A 24107-nucleotide genomic window follows, 5' to 3' on the forward strand; every position below is an offset into this window, starting at 1 on the left:
CTCCTGGCCCTCTACCAGTATCACCAATGAAACCATAATCTTGGGTGATGTTAACATCAGCTGAGACAATATTCAATCTCCAGCTAATTCCCTAAATCTAAATCTGTATAATTTCACTCAACGTATTAATTCCACAACTAGACCTTCTAAAAACCTCCTCTCTGGTAGCACTCTAGACTGGATTCTAGTGTCCTATCCCCATTATATTTCTGATAGTGGTACCCTTCCTGACCCACTAGGTGACCACATTCCCATGTTTACCCATCGTCTTCCTTCCTGCCCACAACTAACCCATAGCTACACTACTATTTGGCACCTAAAAAACTTCAACCCCAATGAATTCTCAAAACACTAAAAAGAACCAACTGGAATCCACTAGAAACTTTATTCCCAGAAAATGTTGTTACCTATTTTAATACAATCCTCTTAAACCTGCTAGACTCCTTTGCCCCCTGGAAAAGAAAACATATAAAAACTAACTCTGTCCCCTGGCTAACCAAGAATACCCTAGCCACTGTGCGACTCTGTGATAAAGCTTGGAAACTTCACCATAAAACTAAAACTATAATCTCACTTAATGATTATAAAACACTTCACAATAAAGTTAAAAAATGTATTATATCAGACCACAAAGCCTATTTCTCTACACTCCAAGCCAGTCACAACAATAACCCCAGAAAATTCTGGAATGGACTCTCCTCTCTCCTTAACACAGGTAAAAAAGAAAACCCATGCCCTGAACCAAATGCCTCTGACTCAGACATAGCTATGCAATTTAAGTCATTCTTTATCAACTCCATTGCCAAACTAACATCATCCTTCACTAATAATCCACCTTCCCCACATATACCTTCACAGATCCCCTTCTCCTCCAGTTCCTCTAGCTCTCCACCTCTCCCCTTCAATCTCAACTATAAAAAGACTTCTACTAAACTTGAAGCCATGTTCTAATGCCCCTGATGACATGCCCTCCTACTTCCTAAAAATAGGTGCAGATGCCATTGCCTTTCCTATCTACATCCTAATAAATCAATCAATTTCAAAGTCCCATGTTCCCCAGTTATGGAAAAAGGCCTATATTATTCCACTCCACAAGGGTGGTAACAATAATGGTGTCTCAAACTTCCGTCCCATTGCTATCTTATTCCCAATTTCAAAACTTCTTGAAAAATGCTTTCACCTTCAACTCCTTCCCTATCTCATAGAAAACAACCTTCTTACTCCCACCCAGCATGGATTCCGCCCAGGCCATAGCACCACTATCACCCTCCCTTCCTTCCTAGAAACCATAAACAAAGCCTATGACTCCAGTCATATTGTGTCCACCCTCCTCCTTGACCTCTCTAAGGCATTTGACACCATCTCTTACAATCCTCTCCTAACCAAACTCTCACAACTAAACCTATCCCACTCCTCTCTCAACTGGTTCACCAGCTACCTATCAAATAGGCAATGCACAGTTAAGTGGAATAAAGCTATTTCACCATTCCTAAACACTCCCACAGGTGTCCCACAGAGCTCAATTCTAGGTCCCCTTCTCTTCCATATTTTTAATGACTTCTATCATGCCATCCTTAACACCAGCCTCATCCAATATGCTGCCAATTTGACAATAATATGCTCTGCCGCCTCCACTTCCACATTAATAAAATTAACTCAAGACACCTTCTCTTCTACTGAACAATGGAAGCTACACAACCATCTAGCACTGAATGCAACCAAGACTAAACTAACAATATTTCTCCCCTCTAAAAGCAGCACCCTCGACAAAAATTTTTTCTCTATCACCAGCCAAAATAACACCACCCTAGAAATAGTCTCCACAGCTAAACTGCAAGGAATCCTCATTGATGATCAGCTAAAGTTTGACAGTCATCTTTATGTAAATATCAAAAAAACTCATAAGAAGCTTGGCATGCATTACCGCAACAACCGTTTCATCACTCCCTCCACCAGGCTCATTCTTGCTAAAACATACCTTATCCCTTCCTTTATGTATGGTGCTCTATCTTTTCTAATCTGCAATCCTTCCTCAGGTCAAAACTCTCCTCCTGTTACCATAAAATCTCTAAATTTGCAACTGGCCACAGATCAAATACCCATCACTGCATTTCCCATCACCAACTGAACTGGCTTGAATTGCCCATTTATCTCACCTATATTCAACTTATCCAAGCACATAAGCTTATTTTCAGCCCCACTGTCTGCCTCTCTCTTGCCTCCACCTTCCAAATGCATCTACCTAACAGATCTCTTTGATCCAACTCCCAAAATCTAATAGAGTTACAAAAACCTGCACACACTCCTTGCAAACTTCTTCTATCCTTCTGCCTTGCACGCCACTGAAATTCTCCATCTCCACTTATCCGTAAATCTAACAGACTCTCTATTTTCAAAACCTTACTTCACTCATACTTAACTTCACAATGGGAATGCTCTTGCTCCCATCCTACATAAATTACTTAACTTTACTGGTCTCTACAGCTAATTACATCTGCTAAAAGGCTCTACTAACCGTTTAACTCCTGTAAGAAATACAATGCTCTATGAGATCCTTAATTTGTTAGTAAGGATTTATTCAAGTATCTGCTCCCTCAATTGCCAGTTTTCTGCAGCTGTTATCACCATGCACTTTTTTTCTAATTCTCATGTAATAATTTTATATGTTTTCTTAAATTTTGTATTTTATAATTTTTATAATTTTCTATATTATAATGTGGTAATTTTATAATGTTGCACTGTCTTGGAACTTTTCTCCCCAGGACTCCATTGAAAATGGTCCCATCGTGGCACAATGGACCATCCTGGCAAACAAACTGCAAAAAATAAAATAAACGTCTACAACAACATAACAGAATAAACACAATAGTTTGTTTTAGGTAGTTTTATTGCACATCAATATTAGTCTGTCAAACATTTTTATTTATTCACTTCACACGGTAACAGTACACGTACTAGCAGTGGGCAATGTACTCCTTCTTAGCTATTTGAGAAATATACTGCAAAATAGAAATCTGTACATATGAGAGTTATGTATGGCTGGCCATTGTGAAGCAACTCCCAAGATTGTGTAGCAGTGTTGTGTGTAGATGTTTGTTTGGCTGGGTAGGAAGAGTAGCAGATGTGAGTGTCACAGAACCTTTTTCTAGCTGACTATGCATTCTGCTACAGCTGCTGGTGGTCTGTCATGTGTGTATGTTTGTTGGGAGAGACTGAGAAAGGTAATGTAACACCTCAGGATTCCCAGTACACTGTGAGCTGGGCCAGTATCTGTCAGTGTATTGTGTGACTGGGAATCAGCATATGTCCGTTCAAACAGTTGTTCTACTCTAGAGTTTATTTGGGGTACTGGTATGTTGCTGTGACTGTGGTGCAAATGGTTGTGGGTGGGCATTTATGCACCACTATCTGCTTTTCCCTCTGCTTCCAACCCAGTAGTGAATGATATATTTGGATATACATGGGTAATTGTTCAGAGCTGATTTGTGTTAGTGTCATGTTGGTCTTATTGTGGTTCAGAAGGTGCTGGTTGACATTGTTGGTGGCTGTTATGGGTTTTTCCATGACTGTGGTCATACCTCTCCACTGTCCAGATGTCTAGACACTCTCCTGATGTGTGGCTCATATGTTATGTCTGTTGGCCACAACAGTTGTGGGTTTCTGAGAAATCACTGGGATGATATGAGCATTGACATCAGTAAATTTTGACATTCATTTGTGTTTCAGACATTGAATCTGTCTGGCATTGAACATAAAAGCACACCATGTCACTCCAGTAGACTTCTACACATATGACAAGCATATTTCAAATATGTCAGTATTGTTTGCACTTTACCACACCCTTTTGTCAGGCTTTTTGTAGATATGTTGCAGAAAGAGGTTGGTTATCTGTCTATATATATCTCTGCATGACAAATATATATATATATATATATATATATATATATATATATATATATATGTATATATACATATATATGTCTATAATAGTACTACAGATATATAATTCCCCCCTTATGTTGAATGACTGTTTTGCATGATATGTTTGTAAAAAGATGACAAATTCCTACAGCTCAGATGGTGTAGAGGTATGTTGCTGTGATTTTTATGCTCAGGGTCCTGGGTTTCAGACTAAGAAATTATTATTTTTCTTTAATGTTAATTGACCCGAATGAATGATATGTTTGTAAAATCATTACAGATTCCCACAGCTCAGATGGTGTAGTGGTACTTTTCTGCAATTGTCATGCACAGCATCGCAGGTTTAAGACTGGGTAGGGCTAATTATATTTTTTTGCCGGGCAGAACAAGGGCTGATGGAGACAGAGTGATAAAGGCACTTTTAAGCAGTTCTAGGTGGGTTTGCGTGGTTTTGCATGGTGCTAAGTGTTGCTAAGTGATGGTTAAACCCTCTTAGCTTCACTTAGCACTGCTTACACCAGTGCTAACTTTCTTTAAAGAAAAGAAAAAAGGATGGTAGGAAAGGGGTGAAATGGGGGCAAGCAGGAGGTAAAACATTATGATAAGTAGCTAGGAATGTGCAGGATGGGCGTAGGAAAGCACCATAGCTCTACATTTCTGTGGCAGGGAGGGGTGTTGGCGACAGACATTTGCAGAGTAATCAGTGGGTTGATTGATTAGTTTCCCTGTACATAGAGGTGAAATGTAGAGCTGTGTATGGGGCAACTTTTTTTTTTTTTTTTTTTTTTGTGGGGCAGATTCCCTTGTTCTTTTTTAAGGTGAGAGTGGGATGTTGGGGAAGGGCTGTAGATATGTTTCGGGAGGTTGGTTGGGTGGAATAGGTTGCATTTGTAGACAGACAAGACAGCAGACAGGGGCAGTATATGACACATGGGGGGGTAAAACCTTTGACAGAGAGGGTGTTTGGGAATCCGAAGTCCATGAGCCCCCAAATGGATGAGTAGAACTAAGGTCCCTACCCATGGGCAATCACCACTCCTCCTTCATGGCCCTGAAGATGGCTGTACTGGGGCCTGGACAAGAGGGGCATCCTGCTCCTTGAGGTGCACCAGGCAGGCCTCAATCTGGAGCAGCTGTCCACCCAACTCTGATCGGATGGCACTGCGCACCAAACCCTGGACCTGACTGCGGGTGACAGGCTCCTATGCACGCCTGGTCTCAGGGGGGTGGGCTCCATCCGCTGAGTCGGTTACACCCAAAGGTTATGCAGGACCAGCAGATGTGGAAGGCCTGGGTTGGGTCCCAGATGTGCTGGGGCCTGGTGCCATGGGCAGAAGAGGTGGAACAGGTGGATCCACCAGGAACTGCCTTCCCACACGTCTTATTGTGTTGAGGTTTTAAAGAATATGTTGGTTAGTCATGAACAATGCGTTTCCAAATTAATTATAACAGCATGCATGGGTGCTCCAATTAACCCGATAAAATAGATTTGAAACAGTTGCATAACAAAACAAACACATGCATAAATGGAGCAACAGTATGTATTGTAATAGCATGCTGGTAACATTGATGGCAACAGGCCATCATCAATGGTATTTGGACAAGGTATGTTAAAATGCAAACAATCAGATATATGAACAATAATATAACACAACTCCCAACATTAGGTTTGGAGTAAAACATACCCATAGTATACGAATTTTAGTATGGATCCAGATGAGGAGTGGGGGGGGAGAGACAAAAAGTCCATAAACAACTGTTTATGCTTCTATTTTCCACAACGGTATTGCTCAATACTCTATGGGTCTGCCCTCTCTTTACATCTGCCTATGGCCAATAGCTTTTGTAACACAAACATACCTATTAAACTGTCAGCCTGAAATGGTATCGGGAAAACTGTGACACTTCTGGGTACATGACTAGAGGAGACTCGTATATTTCAGGGTTACATATTGACACAGAGTGGTACCCTGAAGTGCTGTTACATGAGTGCACTGCTGGCATATTTCAACTGTTTTTTATCTGTGTCCAGGGTTATTGGCAGCAGTGACCACTAGCTGTGACAGCGTGACACTTGAGAGACATGTATCAGGAAGAGTGCATGTTGTATGTACCTATCCTGCAGTCATTCGCAGGCATGTGGTGGCACAGTTGAACAGTTGTACACAGTTTATTAGTATACCCTTCATGCAGCTACTACCAACATTTCCTTACCTGTACAACCTGTGGAGAAAATATCTGTTAACACTACTTGACTGTTTTTACATTTATTCCTGATTCCTTGATGTAGATCTGCACACATCTTAGTAACACTTCCTGGATTCGAACTGTGTCTGGGTGTGAGAAATTAACAACTAAGCTATTTCTCATCATACTGCACTACTGGGGAGCTGTTGGCTTTAGTTTCACTGGTTTCGGCCTAATAGTCTCTTGGTTAGACAGTCTGAACTTGTAATCCTGTAATGCAAACTAGTCGCCTGATAGCTCACCACTCATAACTGCAATACAGCTCGACTCTTGTTTGATAGATAGTATAGAATCTCTAACTAAGGATTCCAGAACATTGAATCCCAGCCCTGCTCAACAGGCACAGATCATCACATCTACTTTTACCTCCAAACCTCTGCCCACATCCTATATAAAACTATTCTTAAACAAACTTAAACTGTGCTCTTCTTCAGCCGATAACCTTGCAAACAATACCTAAAAATAGCAGCCAGTAGCATTGTCTATCCTGTCTCAATCCTTATAATTAGGTCACTTCAGGAATGCCACTTTCTCTCTCTGTGGAAAAAGTCAATCATTGTCCCTATTGCACAATGGACGAAATTCAACAGACATTAATAATATACGTGAAAAATGTATTCAAAAACAATTGCTAGACTATCTTCTGCAGGAAGAACTTCTATCCCCCAGACAACATGGCTTCCACTCTTCCCATAGTACTAGCACTGCCCTTCTAAACAATGTAGATGCTGTTAATACAAATAGAGATAATGACAAACTAGTGTCTTCCTTACTTCTAGACTTGTCTAAAGCCTTCAACACTGTTTGTCATGGCAAGCTTTAACTCCACATGTCCTCCCTAGGTCTCTGTCAGCCCACCCTTCTGTGAATCAAAAGCTAACTGTCCCATAGGTATCAATCAGTAAAATGGCACTCCACACTCTCTCCTTACCTCCTTACATTCCAGTCACCACTAGTGTACCACAAGGCTGTATCCTTGGCGCCTCGTCTTTAACATTTTCACTAACACTCTTTATACTTCCACACAACAGGCCACATTAATACAACAGGAAGGTGATTCCACTCACATTTCACATCTGACAACACAGTACACCTTCAAAAAATTATTCATTTGCCTATAACACTAAAAAAACATTTTACACAACTATGTTTCCAGATGGTCACTGCAATCCGGTTACTATAAACTTCGGTCTGTCTACAAAACTAGCAAATATGCTGGGCATTGTCCATACTTGCACAAGGTCACTAAGGCCTGGAATGTCTTACCAGTATTCATCAGGTCTATGCCCTCCCTCCTATCTTTCAAAACCACTCTTAAATCAGAGCTAAAATCTAGCTCTGCTCTTGCTCAAATCCCAAAAAAACTATTTACCATAACCTAGTTTTTCTCCTCACTTCATATTGCAATTCCTATTTTTTATTATACCAATTTACCTTTAATTTATATACAAACTGTCTAAAATTTCTCTAAATATTAAATGATTGAGATATACACTGTATAGATTTCTAACCAATGTTTTCATATTATTTCTAATCTGTTAAATTTAAGCTGCAAATGTTTATTTTTTGAAGATTGCAATTAAAATGTTTTGTAATAATTTGAAGCTTTTCTCCCCAGGCCACTTCTGAAAATAAGCTTCAAACCAGTTGGACTTTCCTGGTAATCAAATGTCAATAACTAACTAACTAACTAAATAAATAATACCGATTTTTTAAATTGCTGTCATTGTCATATGCGTTCTCCATACTGTCACTGTGGTTAGTGTTTGCAAGCAAACTGAAAGCAAGGCAGATACTGCTCTACTATTTTGGACTTGCAATTTGCAATTCTGAAACACGTAGAAGTTGTTACCCAACAGAGATTTGTTTAATGGCTGCATTTTCATATGTTCACACACATCTATAACTACAAAATTAAAAAAATCCTAGCACCAACCGTAAATACACACATGACATCATGAAACACATTAATAATTCAACAGTTCATATAGATCCGAATGCTTGATATTTTAATGCTTGATAAATCTGCAAAGCAGAAAGCAGCTATATCTTGCCATCAAAACAAAGCTTAATTTGCTGAAAAAACTGACAGACATTCTTAGCTGAAATCAAAACAGCTGGGGCAGATTATAAAGGGTTATTAAAATATGGCTTCAGGGTAAGTTGGATTCATAGAGTTCAGTCCTAAAGCTAGAAGCATGTGCTCATATATTATTTTAATGTTTCACAATGGTTCAGAAGTATGTAAAAAGTAAAAATAAGGCAGAATGCAGAAGATAGATTGGTGCATCTCAAGTGAATCGAAGAGTGCCCAAATATAATGCCACTTTCTTCAAAAAGGCAGTATTTCAATAAAAATGCATTAGCTTATTGTGTTTTCCTCTTTTGCTTGAAAAAATAGCACATGTTTTGTTGACTTGTCAAACAAACTTTTACACTTCTGTTAAATGTGTGAAAAATATACATATTCTAGTATTAGAACAAGGTGAATTAATTCACTGGTTTTATTCCCTAAGTAAGAACCTTAAACTATGTCAAATATTTAATATCTCTAACATCATAGATGGTATCACCCCTCCCAAATCCTCAGTCTGTATTTTATCACTGTTTTTCAGAACCTACCGGGAAGCAGTATGAGCCATTATGTTGTAAAAAATCAGCTGCTCAAGAAACCAATAGAGTGAAAAAAATTAATATTAGTGATTTTTGAAGAAGGTAACTCCCAGTAGTCCCTGTGTGGGGGGGTGCAAGCATGCCATTCTCCCCAAAAATACATTTCCCACAAGAAGGAACTATCTGTTAGTGCACACTTATAGGCTATATCAGCACTCATTTTAAAAAGCAGTAACTGGGACATTTACCATCAATGAGTTGAACTCAGTGAATTGGATCCTCATGAGTAGTAAATTGATAAATAGTTTAAAAGCCACTGCCAAAAGGTCCACAGAGTTTCTGTGATTTTTGAAGATGGCAGCCTTGAGTGTGCGTGTGTGTGTGTGTGTGTGTGTGTGTGTGTGTGTGTTTGTGTGTCTGTATACACATATATAAATACATATATATAATACATATATTTTGTTTTGTTTTACTTTAATTTGTTTTGTTTGGTTTATTTATTCATTCCTTTATTTATTTGTAGGGCACCATTATCAATTTTGAATATCAGAATATTCAAGACCATTTGCTTTGATGTAATTGGATCTTTCTGAATGGTGAATGCAGACATCAGTCAACAAATATTTCATCATTTATTTACTGGATATTATGCAATCTTTTTCTTACTGAAAATCATAAAATGAAGAAATTTCACTCTCAGCATTTATTAGCATTAATACACCATAGCTGACAGCTTTGACAGATATAACAATGAATGGATAATTAGTTAAATCAGAGAATGCAGAAATGTACTTATAATCTCCTTCTGAAAGGGTTGCTGTTAAACACTGTGTATCATTTGCCTGGTGTTCTTCATTTATTGAGACAAAGGCTTGAAATGGAATATGCCTTCAGTTTGACAGACTGTAGCAATTTTTTGAATGTTTAATTAGATTCCTATTAAAGTTAACACTGATGTTAACAGTTTAAGAAAACTGAAAAGAAAAGAAAAATGAATTTGTAGTAAGTGATCTTTTGTTATCAGTAGGCTAGCAATATTATTTCATAGGTAAATAGGTTCATAGGTTCGTACTAGGCTATCTGCCCTAAGGCATTTATAAGCCTAGCCAGAGTGTATGTGGCTTACACCACCCCTTAGGATGAGAATACTACGCCCTTTTAGGGTTTAGTTTACTATGCCTCTGTCTAGTAGTGACACAGAGATGAACCCCGGGGTAAACCTACGATCTCCCATCCACTCGTCGAGATTTCTCTTGAATAGAGTCAGTGAGGGGCTCTGCCTAACATGGACTGGGATTCTGTTCCAGAGTGTAGGGAGCCTCTGGGTTATGAATCTGTCCCTCCAGCACATCCTATTTATTTCTGTGTTGAGGTTTAAGTCACTTGTTCTGGTGGCTCTGATGGATTTGGATTTTCTGAGGTGGAGCATGTCCATTAATTCAGGATTGGACATGGCCTTGTACGTCAGGCACAGATCACCTCTGAGTAGGCGGTATGCGACTGAATAGAGCTGGAGTTTTTCAGTCGGGCAGCATATGACATATGTTTAAGACCCTTTATCCTCTTGGTGAGGAACTTTGGGGTCTTTCCAACTGCTGCAGGTGTCGGGTGAGATACATCCCAAATGGGGCATTGTACTCAATCATTGGCCTGATAAGAGAAGAGTACAGGGGCACAATGACCTCTCTTGATCAAGATGTGAAACCCTTCATGATAAGGTGGGCAATATAGAAGGTCTTCCTAACCACTTTGGCATTGTGAGTGTCAAATGAGAGGTTGCTGTCAACCTGGGTCCCTAGGTCCCTGATTACCTCTTCCGTACTTAATGGATTACCGCCTATGTGGTAATTTGTCGGTACCTTGTTTTTCCCAAAGGGTATGACTATACATTTTTTGGTGTTCAGCTTAAGGCCATGGCTCTGGCACCAATTATCCGTTTCTATGAGGCCTCTCTGAAGGATGTTTGTGTCTGCTGGAGTATCAACTATGGTGCCCAGTTTGCAGTCACCTGTGAACTTTGTCAGCCACAATCCTCCTATGTTTGCCTGTACTTCAGAAAAATAAATGCCGAACAAGAGGGGTCCCAGGACTGAGCCCTGTGGGACACCGCTTGTGACTGGCTTAGAGTCTGACATAGCTCCAGCAACTCTGACCCTGTGGGTTCTGTCCTTGAGCCAGTTTGCAACCCATCTTGTGACATATGAGTTTACATTTAAGCTGGTGAGTTTTTCTATGATGCCCGAGTGGGGAATTGTGTCAAAGGCTTTTGCAAGGTCAAGGTAGGCTGTGTGAACTGCCTTAACCTCATCAATGGCCTTTGTGACTGTTTCAAAAAAGTCGACCAAGTTCAAAAGGCAGGATCTGCCCTTGACAAAGCCAAATTGAGTAGGATCCAATGTCTGTAGGTCCCCAATGTCTTTGTTTATGAGTTCCATAATGATCCTCTCCATAGCTTTGCAGACCAGGCTCGTCAAGCTTATGGGGCGGTAATTTCCAGGGTCCGTAGAGGCACCGCCTTTGTGAAGTGGAACCACTGTTGCCGTACGCCACTCTTTGGGTACGTATCCTGTAGTAAGGCTAAGATTAAACAGCAGCCTTATGTGTGGGTTTAATTCCTCTTGGAGTTCATGTAGCACACAGCCCAGGACACCATCCGGTCCCATTGATGCTGTGTTTTTAGCTTTAGAGAGGATGGCTCTCACCTGGGCATCTGAGATGTTAGGTAGACTACACTCTGCTGGGATAGTTATTTCTCCTTTTGGGAGGGAGGAGGAAGAAAAATTTGCACTGAACCTGTCTGCCAGAATGTTGGCAACGTCAGTGGGTTCAGTGTATTTTGTGTCATTTTGGACTAACTCTGAGCATATCTGGGAGTTTCCACCCAGGTTTCTAACATAGCTAAAGAAGGCCTTGTGATTGTCTTTTGTGTCTTTTGCGATTTTTCTCTCAAAGTTGGCCTTGGATGATTTTATGAGTGATCGTAGTTTTTTGCTAGTACTGATCAGAGACGCCTTCCCTTTTAGGGATTTTGCTCTGTCATGTAGTAGCTTCTTCCTCCTGTTGTAAAGTTTGTTTATGGCTGGGGTCCACCAGACCGGGCACCTCCCTTTGGGGGAATGGGTCTTGCTTTTATTTGGGATTGCATGATCCATGCATTCTTGAAGGTGCCCATAGAAGGCATTTGCAAAGGATTCAGCAGTGTGGGTTGTGGTTTCCACTGGCCCAGGGACCTTGAAGGATACCACTTCAGTCTTAAGAAGTGTGAAGTTTGCTTTTGAGAAGTTCTTCACTGTGGTCTTTTGTGCAGGGGGTGGGGGCGGGATGTGGATTTCCAGTGATATTAATTTATGGTCTGATCTTACCAAAGAGGGATATACTTCCGGTGTGGAGCATTTTGTCCCCATGTTTGTGATGATCAGGTCTAGTATATTGTCTCCTCTTGTGGGAATGGTGACTAGTTGTTTCATTGCATTTGAGTTTATGAATTCTAGGAACCTTTGGGCTAGGGTGTTGGGGTTTGAGTAATGTTCCCAGTCCATGTTTGGGTAGTTGAAGTCTCCCAAAATGATGGTATTTGGAGAGACATTCATACTCTCCAGTGTCTTCAGGAAGGCTGTGTGGGGTTCCTGAGTTTGAGAGGGTGGTCTGTTGCATGCTACAAACTGTAAGGCAGTTTTGCCAATGGTTAGTTGCACCTGGATAGTCTCCAATGCTTTGTGCGTTGCCACTAACCTGGAGGTGTGGTTATCTTTGATGAAAATGGATACTCCCCCTCCTTTTGTGGTTCGGTCCAAGTTTTGGGGCCGGAAAGCATGATATGAGGTAAAACCTGATAGTGCTGGGGTGCTCTCAGGAGCCTTGAACCAGGTTTATTTCTGAGACAGCTAGTATAACCACTGGGATTTTCTTGTGTTGCCACATATATGTAGCAAAATTATTAACACCTCTAAAAATACTTCAGCGTGCACATACACACACACACACACACACACACACACACACACACACACACACACACACACACACACACACACACACACACATGCTATGCTTTCCTTACAGTTTTCCTCTTTTTTAAGTTCCACCTTGGGTCTCCCCTAAAAAAAGACCTCTAGTCTAGTTGGACTATCGCATTCCACAGAGTATGCATTAATTAATTAACTAATTAATTAATGAACTCACTAATTAAGTAATCATTTGATATCTATGTAAACATGGGAAGCGTGATGCTATTTATACATATTACAACAAAGTCAACAAACTGACTGAAAATTAATTTCAAAATCATAATGCCTAGCTCAGAACATTTATCATCATTTAACATTTTGAATTGCTCAATGTTTAACCCATATACCATTTTCCTAGGTGATCTAAACCATCCAACTACAGACATGAGAAACCTACACCAGCTCTAGTGCACAAACACAGAGATGGAACAGTTAGTCAGAGTACCTACTAGGGCGAATAACATCTTGGGTCTTGTCCTTACAAATATGGGAACATCTTGCACCATCCCTTGTGTATCTTCATCACTTGTTAGCTCTAACCATATATTAGTCTCTTACAAAATAAAACTGAAACAAGAGATCCCTTCCATCCAAGGTACCTTCAGAAATTTCTTTAAGACAAACTACCTACTCCTAAGTAATACATTGACAAGCTTCAAATCCCAACAAAACCCACTTAACTCCACTGAACATGCAAAAAATGCACAGTGCCACACTATACCTGCTTGTAATTAGCTGCAAGGTGCAGCTGTACCCCTTCGGAATAAATTCAGGGCAAACCCCAGAAACAAACCCACATGGTTTGTTTGGCATAATTGTTAAGGTCTTTACCCCATAGGCACAAGATAAAAGGTTTATCTAGGCTTAAATAGCCCATCAGGATAGTTAGCCTAGCATTCACTTATGAAGATATGAACTACGCAGTTTAATGTGTGCATCTGCTAGGGCATGTTTAACAGTATTAATTAAATAGCCAAATATATTGTCAGGTCTCCTGTAAGAAGTACATCAACAGGGACTAAACCTGGCAATGTCATCGTTACAACTAATTAACCACAATAACTTTGCAAGTGCAAAAACTATACAATGTAACCATCATAAAATTACTAATCAACTTATATACCATCATCACATTTCTTAATTGAAACACAGGAGGGTAGAATAATATTAGCTTGGGACTTAAACTTACCAGAAACAGACTGGAATAATATTGATTCAACAACGTTAGTGAAAAACTTATTCACATAGTATATTCAGGAACAACAAATGCTTCAGATTGTAAAATAAAATACCAGGGGATGGAATATACAAGATATTATTTGTGTTCCGAAAGAAATTGCTGTAACTTCAAGTCAAGTTTTACCACCATTGATATGCAGTGATCATGGCGTTGTTAAGGTTAATTTGTTGCTAGATAATTCTGCCAAACTGAAATCTAAGCCAATGCACAGAACGTTAATTACAGATTATAGGGAAGCAAAACAGTTACTATATAAAACTAACTGGAGTGAGGTGTTCAGTGGAAAAACTGCAGATGGAATGTGGAACGTTTTGAAAGAGAAATTGTTTAAGTGCAAAAAGTCAAAAAAAATGTTTAACATCAGAATCTAGGCATGCAACATTGGGGGAGGGGTATATTTCCATAAAACAAGATACCTGATTAAGGTAAGAGACACAAAATATAAGAAATGAAATCAAGGGCGAACTACAACTTTGAAAAGTGAAATAAACAAGCTGGACAAACAGATTAACCATAGTGATAGACAAGATCAAGAAAATTTTGAAGAAAATTTATATAAAGATATTGAGCATAATAGGAAACCTTTTTATAGATACATAAGATGTGGAAGGGGTAAAGATACACAAATTGATAAACTTTGTACAGATTCTAAAATGTATTAGACACAACAGATTATAGATATATTTACAAAATCTTATGCAAAACAGTTTGGCACCATTAAAGGGGTGCTAAGTTGTCCTAGTGACATCCAGGTAACCACAGATACTGGAATCAAATTAGATTATATTGAAACAGAACTGTGCAAACTGGATCCAAACAAAGTGCAGGGAGGAGACAGAAGAAGTAACAATGAGATGAGAACACTTTAGCAAGAACTTACACTATCATTATATCTATTATTCACTAGGTCATATTCCGCGGTGGTGCAGCTGTAGCATTGTTGCCTCACAGCAAGAGGTTCTCCCATTCGATTTTCGGCTTCAGTTGGGAGTGCCTTCTGTGTGGAGTCTGCATGTCCTCCCCACGGTCGAGTGGGCGTTTGAAAGACATGCGTTGAATGGGCATGCCTTCATTGAAGGTTGGGCTGGCAACTCGACACCATAAAAACCCACTGCCAATCATTAGCAGACCGGAGTTCTGCTGTGTTGACCCCTAACCGGGAAAAGCCGAAAGACAAACAACAACAACTAGTTCATATAAATATGGGGAGATTTCTCAAGATTGGAGACATGCACTTATTAAACCTGTCTTTAAGGGAAAGGGGTGAAGGACAAACCTAGAATCATATAAACCCATAAGTCTACTTTCATGTTGTGGAAAAATAATGGAGAAGGTAATACTGGATAAGTTATTGTCAGAACTGGATAGGTTGGGACTTGAAACCATATATCAGCATGCATATGTTGAAAATAGATCTATTATCACCTGTAACATGATGCTCTGTAACAATATAATAACAGCTATGAATGAAAACTTATGCTGTGATGTGATTTATATAGATTTAACTTCAGCATTTGACAGGATCATTCACAAAACTGATCAATAAATTAGTACAACTAGGTATTGATGTACTGTTGATAAGATGGATAGCTGCATGGCTTACAAATAGGACATGGCAAGTATCACACACCAACTGGACAGGTGAAATCCTTCGTTACAGTCAAGGTGTCCCACAGGGCTCTGTACTAGGCCCTTACTTGTTTAAATTGTATCTTTCAGACCTTACTTTTTCAGCTGAGGTGTTCTACAGTCTATATGCTGACGACCAGAGATTGGGTAAACTGATTACAAGTGTTAAAGATAAGGCATGTCTGCAAAATAATTTGACTAAATTGACCATTTGGGCACAGGAGAATAATATGTTGATAAATACAACAAAAACTAAGCATATGAGATTTAGGAGACATCAACTGAATGGTGAACATTTAATACTGCACACAGTGATTGAAACTGTAGACTCATTTAAGGACTTGGATATATGGGTTGTTTCAGCTATGAGTTTTGATAATCATATCAACCAATTGGCTAATGCTAGTTATCGAACTATAGGTTATATAAAAAGATTTATAAAGCCTAGGAAATCAAACATAACAAAGTCATTGTAAGTTACATTAGAATCAAACTTGAATATGGAATAACAATATGGAAACCCTATAGGAAAACAAGCATGAATAAACTGGAAAGAGTACAGTGGCAATATACCAAGAGCATCCATGGATGTGAAAATCTAAGTTATTATGAAAGACTAAAATATCTGAACTTGTACAGTGTCTCTTACAGATATTTAAGAGGAGATTATTCAGGTATATAGGGCATTTAGGGACAACTATGTCTGAGAATGTTTGGGGTTATGAAAAAGTACTAGAGAATCATCAGATAACCTATGTAGAAGGTTCTATAGGAATGAGAAGTGCACTAATTAGTTCTCTGACAGAGTAGCTGATGCTTGGAACAGACTACCAAATTACATTAAAGCAAGTACTAGTTTAGATATTTTTAAGAACAGCCTGGACATTTATTATGGGAACAAGTGTTTTGTCATATTGGCAAGCTAGAAGGGCATTAATGCCCATGCTTGAAACATTTGTATGTATGTATCAAATTGCACATGACATTTTAGTGAACAGACTGTAGGTTCCGTAGGTTGATTCTTTTTTGTGTGTACGTTCATTCTTATAGTGAATGAATGAACATAAATACAAATCCACACAGACTACTTTTTTGTTAGAAATATTTGTGAATAATGAATCTCTGCAGGGTCAATGTGTTATTACTTCAAAGGAAAGGAATGTGGAGAAGCCCTGCTTGATGGTACACTTCAACCAAAGACTATTTTTATTTTCATTGCTCTGCATTAAAGAAAACAATAAATCAGCAAAAAGAAAAAGAATACTTAACAGATAAACCCAGAAACATTTTTGGAATATACATCAGGGTATGTTTTATAATGTATCAGGATACTTTTTAGAATGTATCTATGATCATATTTCTCAAAGTTTTTTTTTATTATGCTCTCAGTTGCAGTTCTCTTGCATAGTTGCATTTGCTTGCGACTTAAAAAAAGTATTGGTTACTCAAACTAATTTTGTTTCAATTTATTGTTTTGTATATTGTTTATTATCTATGACCCCTCCTGCAAGCTTGATGAAATGCAATGCAGTGAGTTCACTCTTAGGTTATTTAATTTCAGAACAGGTATATTTGAAATTCAAACCTCCAATTTTCTAATAATTTTGGGCTTCAGACATGGAAACCTTGCATCACTCAGAGGTAAATATAAGCCATTTTGGTGATGTTTTATTGATAACATGAGAACTTAACATTGGCTATACTAGATAGTTGTTAAGTTTTTTCCTTGTTGAGACCATACATCTTTTAAACAGAGTTTGTTTTTGGAGAAATGCACCAAATTGAATAACCAGGGAATATATTTTAAACCAAGGCCACTTATGGTGTAATCATTCCGGATCAAATTTATCTCGTTAACCTTTTCCTGTGGAGCATGTTCTACATAATCCTGCCAGATGAATATTAAAGATAATGTGTCTAAGAGAAACAGGGAAGTTTCTCTTCAAGGAAGGAGATGTTATGGTGAGCAGTTGTATTTTAATGGGGTTAGGACTTGGCATTGCAGGACACAGTGCAATGGGGTAAGGCTTGAATATGATCACACCTTTAAGAAGTAGAGCCTTAAGCATGCACAAGCTATTCTGCTATTCAGACATGTGAGTATTGTCTTCCCAATATTTAATCATTGAAAACAAAGCTGACTGTTTATAAATTTTACAATGGGTTGGCTGCAAAAACACTATGCTAAATACATAGGCAGCCGACATATAGAAAGAGCATGGCTGGAGTCCCTAATTTGGTTGATGCAGCAATATAAAGAGGTTGATTGTAATTGATTGTAATTAATTAATGTTAGGTAAGCATTGCCTGAAAACATCTATACTCTCTACCGAGTTTTTAAGTTAGGATGAATTGTTATGTCCCGAGAAGCAAATAAGTCAAAAGATGCATACAAATTAGAATGAAACAAAACTGGAATAAACAGCTCTTTTAATGTTTTAGATAGTTTTCTGTAAACTGATCCTATAGGCTCACATTCACTGGTTACCAATCAGATATTGCTGACATTTCTTAAAATAACACAACATGCATAAAGGCTTATTCCAATGTAGACATATTGTTCAGGATTTATGAAAATGTTATAATGCATGGTAACATAGGTTACACAATATAATGCATTAGAAATGGCATAAAGTGTTCTCTGGTATAACACAAAAGCTCAGACTGTGTACAATTACATTAGTTGTAGCTGTGCTAAGGTACAATGTGGGTAAATTTCTTAAAAAACTTTGATATGATATTCCACAACTCAGAAATGATTGTGGAAAAAAATGACAAAATGTTACATAAGCTTAAAGAAGCATTTGAGCATATTTAGTATGAGCTGTTGATATTAATGAAACTGATAGTGTGTCTCATAAACCAGAGACTCTTTTACATCCTGTGATGGCAAAACAGGATACATTATGAGTGGTTTTAAAAAGACCAAAGTTATTGAAAAAGCTTCCACAATGGGATACAAAGAAGAGAGATTAAAAAAAAAAATCTGTATATTTTATATATCTATATATATATATATATATATATATATATATATATATATATATATTTTTTTTTAATGTTGGACAAGATGCAAATAAGTCTAGCAAACCGAAATAAGTGATGATGAACACCATGATAAATATTCCTTTATGTCCTGTACATGCTAATTTATAAAGAAATGTGAGGAGAAAATGAGAATGGAAAATGTCTAGAGATGGAAACAAAGCTGGTAAGGCTGAAGGCTGAGACACTTACTGCCATTGGTCAGATGGAATAAATCTTAAACTGCCAGTCACTTTCACTGTGGAGAAGAATGACAGTATCACAGAAGAAGCTGAATGATAAGAAACTGTGTGGTGTTTAGTGTATGATAGGCTCCTTAGACCATTATCTCAACAAGAAATAAACTCTGTAATGGAACAGTTTACTCAGAAAATGACAGGTTTGTACAATGCCATTGAGATTGTAGTAGAATATGCTATACATTTGTCATATGCACTACAGGCGACTGCAAAACTGAAAGGTATTATTCTGACAGGTGAAACTCAGTCAGAAAGTATGAGTATTTTTGGTCTCTGTAACAGCAGAGCCAACTCTGAAAATGGTAAAAATAATTATTTTCTGTTTATACTCCACAAAAAAACAAACACAATATGAATGCTCAAAATTCTGTCCAGATAAATTCAAAAATAAATAATATTAAAGGAGAACTGGGGCAGGGCAAGTGGTGTTCAGAATACAAAACAATATCAGTGACATTATGGTCCAAGATACATAAATCAGATAACGGAATGCAGCATCGATACTCCGAATGAGAATCTTATGTGAATTGTGTTAGCTCCAAGTAACAGAACAAGTCATGGCTGCATAGTGCGCCACAGGCAGAGCCTGATGTATGAAGAGGGCACTTGATAATGACTTTAACAATGCTGAAAATGCAAATGTTATAACTAAAAATGAAAACATTACTGCTAAAATCAAAGTGATAATGGTGTAACAATGATGTCAACTGTGGACTCCATTCAAAAATCATTTTCTACACACTGTTTTAGATTAAGAATAATAATGATGAAAGACAGTGTGCTTCTCTGATTCTTCCTTCCCTTCCATGCTCATGTGTGCCCAGCTTTTCAGAGTAGGCTTTTTGTAATGGTGAGCATAGTGGGAATGTCTTGGGAAAATATTTTGATTAATAGAGGAGCTGTAGTGTCTGCCACATGATAACTATTACCAAGCAAATAGATAAATACATGAACACACATCACAACCATTCTAATTAGCAGTGAAGGATCCAGAACATAAACTTATCAGAATGGGAAAGTAAACGTTTGATTTTGGACTGCAGATATGCTCTAAAGAAATGTCCTAGATACTCTTTTGTGGGTATTTCTAAGATCTGATATTACCATGGGAGATGTATTACATCCTGTAGGAATCTTTGTACACCTAATTAACCATGTTTTATAGAAAGAAAAAGATGCTTCCAAATGTAGTCACCTGGACCTTCAAAGAACAAGTAGATGGTGTGACTAATAGAGTATGTGTTACTAGTAAAGATGTGACATACTTAAAACATGAATTGTGATGTGCATTTCCAAATTTATGCATAACATTGAAAACTGATTGTGGGTTGATATCAGATACCATTGTGTATATTTCATCCAGCAAAATGCCACCATTTTGGAGGCAGTATAATATTCTAAAAGTAGCAGAGACATATATAAAGGAAGCTATAAGGGAGTGGTGATAGTGAAGAAAAATGATGGATCATGGCATGTGGTTATCAATTTATGGTTAGTAAAAAAGTATGCATCACCTGCTTCTCAGTTGGTAACAACTACATATTAATAAATGGCCCTTTTATATATTATATTTTCCTGTAATGAGATTAATTTTTTTTTTGTGCATTTGATGCTTGAATCTGTATTGAGAATTGCTTTTACATATAACAGCAACAATATCTGTTTATGAGATTACCAGATAATTGATAGTTCTTCTGTTTATTTTCATCATGCTGAAGCTAAGAGTTTGAATCTTTTTGGGTATGTAAACAATAAACTACAATATGTGGATAACATTGTTATTTGACTACTAATAAAGTGATAAACAGAAATTTGTTTGCTTTGTGTGCAGCTTTGCCAATGCTGGTTTGAAAATGGATATTAGCAAAGATCAGCTCATCTAAACAAAAGTAAAATTTATTGGAATAACTACTACAAAATAGGGAAGAAAGGCTAGATTGCAATGGGCTAAAGCCATTCAGCATTCATTCCTCACTACTGCTGTAACAGGATTATGGAAGTTTCTAGGTTTGGGCAACTGTTTTAAGTAAATTTATTAAAGATCTTGCTCAAAATTCATACTCACTCTATTTTATTTTTCAGGACATAGAGGAAATCCATCTGGTAATTGCAATGCACACTAGAAAGTTGTACAGCTTTCTTGTATTGATTCTGTTGTATTGATCAATGCTGATCCAATATACCAACATGCCATTTTATATACAGGTATATTTAGTGGCAAATCTATTCTGCAGAGTCGTTGCAGAAGTGGCTTAAAGAAGTATGTGTAGAGAAATTTCTGCTTCATTCTCTTTGATATTTTTCAAGGCTATTAGATACTGTTGAAAAAATAAAGGTGTATTCCTTGTGTGAGACATGTTTTAGTAGTGTATTTGGCTATAATGAAGAAAAGAATATTGTAGGTTTTCTGCCCTTAATTTTGCTAAAAAACACATGTAATATTAAAATGTAGCTGACAGGAATATCTAGTGGTATTAATTTTCAGAAAATGGCAAAATGGATGCTACATTTTGATAAAAAAGAATTTGATTGTGCAATTAGATAAAATTGTCATTGGTAAAAGTGATACTGTATGCAGGCCAAAGCCATGAGTGCTGTCTACTGTAGGAAGGTGTTTCATCTCCTTGTTTTGGGGATAGTACCAGGAAGGTAATTCAAATACATATATCAGTAGTGAGAGATTTTGGTAGAATGTTTCCTGTGCCACAAAGTATGCAGTCTAAATGCCAAAATAAGACCTATTGCTTAAACATAACTTACCTGGAAATGTGTAGCTTTATCTGTATTGGAAATTTGTAATGCGCGACTTAACATATTTAGTGACAGTGCCTGTGTGTTTTCCTTACTTGGGCTGCATCTGTTAATTTAAGCCAAGACGGAGATGGCTGTTTCTCAAGGTAAGCATGGTCTGTACTGAGGAAGGCTGTTGCCGAAATTGGCATATGTTTTTAAACTGACTAAATAAAGAATAAATTGTTGGATCAGGTTTGGAGAGTACTGTCTTTTGTTTTCCTGTTGCTAGTTACCTTTTGTTGTGCACTTTCACCTACCTTGCAAATTGCTGTTGTTATATATTCCTCAAGGTAAACCATTACAGTATTCTGAATTTTTAATTGGAAATGAGCACAGTTCTCGAGTTCAATGGAAATTTGGCAAAGTGAAAGCACATAAAAAAGTTGCAGATGCTGGCTTACTGAGTAATGTAGTGTAGCTGAGGTAACTAAGAAAGTCTTCTTAGTGGTAGAAGAGACACACCCCAATTTAGCTGTATGTTGTAGGACTGAATAAGATTTCAAATGGCAAATGCATATCCTGTGCATTTTTTTATGCAAATTCATCAGAAAGGAGGTGATTTAAATGTTTTTGTAAGTTGAGACCTGAATAGATAGATGTAGACCACTGAAAACCAGTCATATTGTAAATAAACGTTGAGCGTAAAGTTAAAACCTAAACGGGTATATGTAGATGGCAAAAACAGTTGTATTGTAGCTGTTTTGAAGGTACATAATAACATTCCTACCTATGATGAATATTAAGGAAATTATTAAATTTAATTATGACATATTAGCACACATAGGATCAGAAGCCTTGTATCAGATAGTGAAATTAAATCTTTTGCACTGTAATTTGAGATACAAGGTATCACAAGATAGTTGATAAGTGTCTGATTTATTTGCAAAACAATACCATAATACAGAGGTAGACCATTAAAAAAAAACACTGCAGCTGGACCTAAAAAAACATTGCACATTGACTTGATAGGGCTATCCTCCTCCAAAGGCTAGTTATATTTATACATTAATGATTGTTGACAAATTTTCTTGGTGGGTGAAGGTTTTACCAGCTGCAAATAATGCATCTCTAACAACAACAAAGTTACTGTAGACACTTGTGTTCTCACAGTGAAGATTTCCAAAAGTTATAGAAACTGCAAACAAACTAGGGTATGAAAGAAATGTGCAACTTGTTATGGATTCAGCAATGATTTCATATGCCATATTATGCTAGGTCAGAAAGTAAGAGAAGATGGCCTAATAACCAAGATTGCATAGGAAAAATAGAAAGAATGGGTAACTTCTCTACCTAACCTGTGCGTTGTGTATTTCAGCATCAATGGAAAAGGGATTTTAGGATTACCTTTTTTTAGAACTCATTTCCTTAGTCATATTTAATTAGTGGGAAAGTCTTACTGGGTAGGTGGTCATTTTCAGTAGAGGCTTTGAGAGAAAAGGAATTGCCTATTCAAACAATAAGAAAAGTGAATGAATAATGTTAATCAATGGTACATTACTTGTTCTAACTGCTTTTTTATTTTAGATTCAAAGGTGTTTACTAGGCTAACAACCACAAGGGCCTTTTTAAGCCTAGCTACGCATAGCAAATCTCGGATAAGTTCTGATTTCTTGTTTTGTGTAACTGTAGGACTTGCTTCACCTAATCACTGAAGCAGATGGATGAGTAATAATGATATATATCTACTCAGTTTTGGAGTGAGGTAAATGGTAGATGAACTCCGTATTCTAACCCATGTGATTTTACCTTTGTATGGAATCGCTGTATCCAGTAGTGTTGCACCACACTGGTTACATATCAAAGTATTGTCGCTTCTGTTTCAGGTTCTCAGTTGATTTTATGATGTGGCCATTTTTATTCTGTTATTTGTACTGAATACTTAGATCCATGGATAGATGAGGTAGCTACAGAATACGACACAAACTTAAGAAAACAATTTGTGGCTCAGTAGTAGTGGATCCATTTACAGGAAAGATGTGGAGTCCCATGCATCATGCTATACATCATTTCATTTTCATTCTGTAAATCAAACAAATAAACAAAATAATAATAATAACAATAACATGCAGTGGTATGGAAAACCTATTTTGTACAAGGGATAGTACTTAATGGTGTGCACTTTCTGTCATAGATACAAATAAAACTATTAGACCACTTAGAATAGAATTCAGTATTCATCACGGGACTGCAGTAATAAATCACAGTGAAAAATGTACACAGTTATCCTTATTTATGTTACAGACAAATCCTATTAAAGTAATGCCAACTAGATACTATATTTCTTTGCATACAAAGTATAGGCTATTTATCCAGAAGTTAAATATGTCAGTATGGGACATAAAACACCAGTTTCCAGAATGTATTAATTCACTA

This window comes from Protopterus annectens, chromosome 5.part1 (assembly GCF_019279795.1).
Source record: "Protopterus annectens isolate FY-2018-M chromosome 5.part1, PAN1.0, whole genome shotgun sequence".
Classification (NCBI taxonomy): Eukaryota; Metazoa; Chordata; order Ceratodontiformes; family Protopteridae; genus Protopterus; species Protopterus annectens.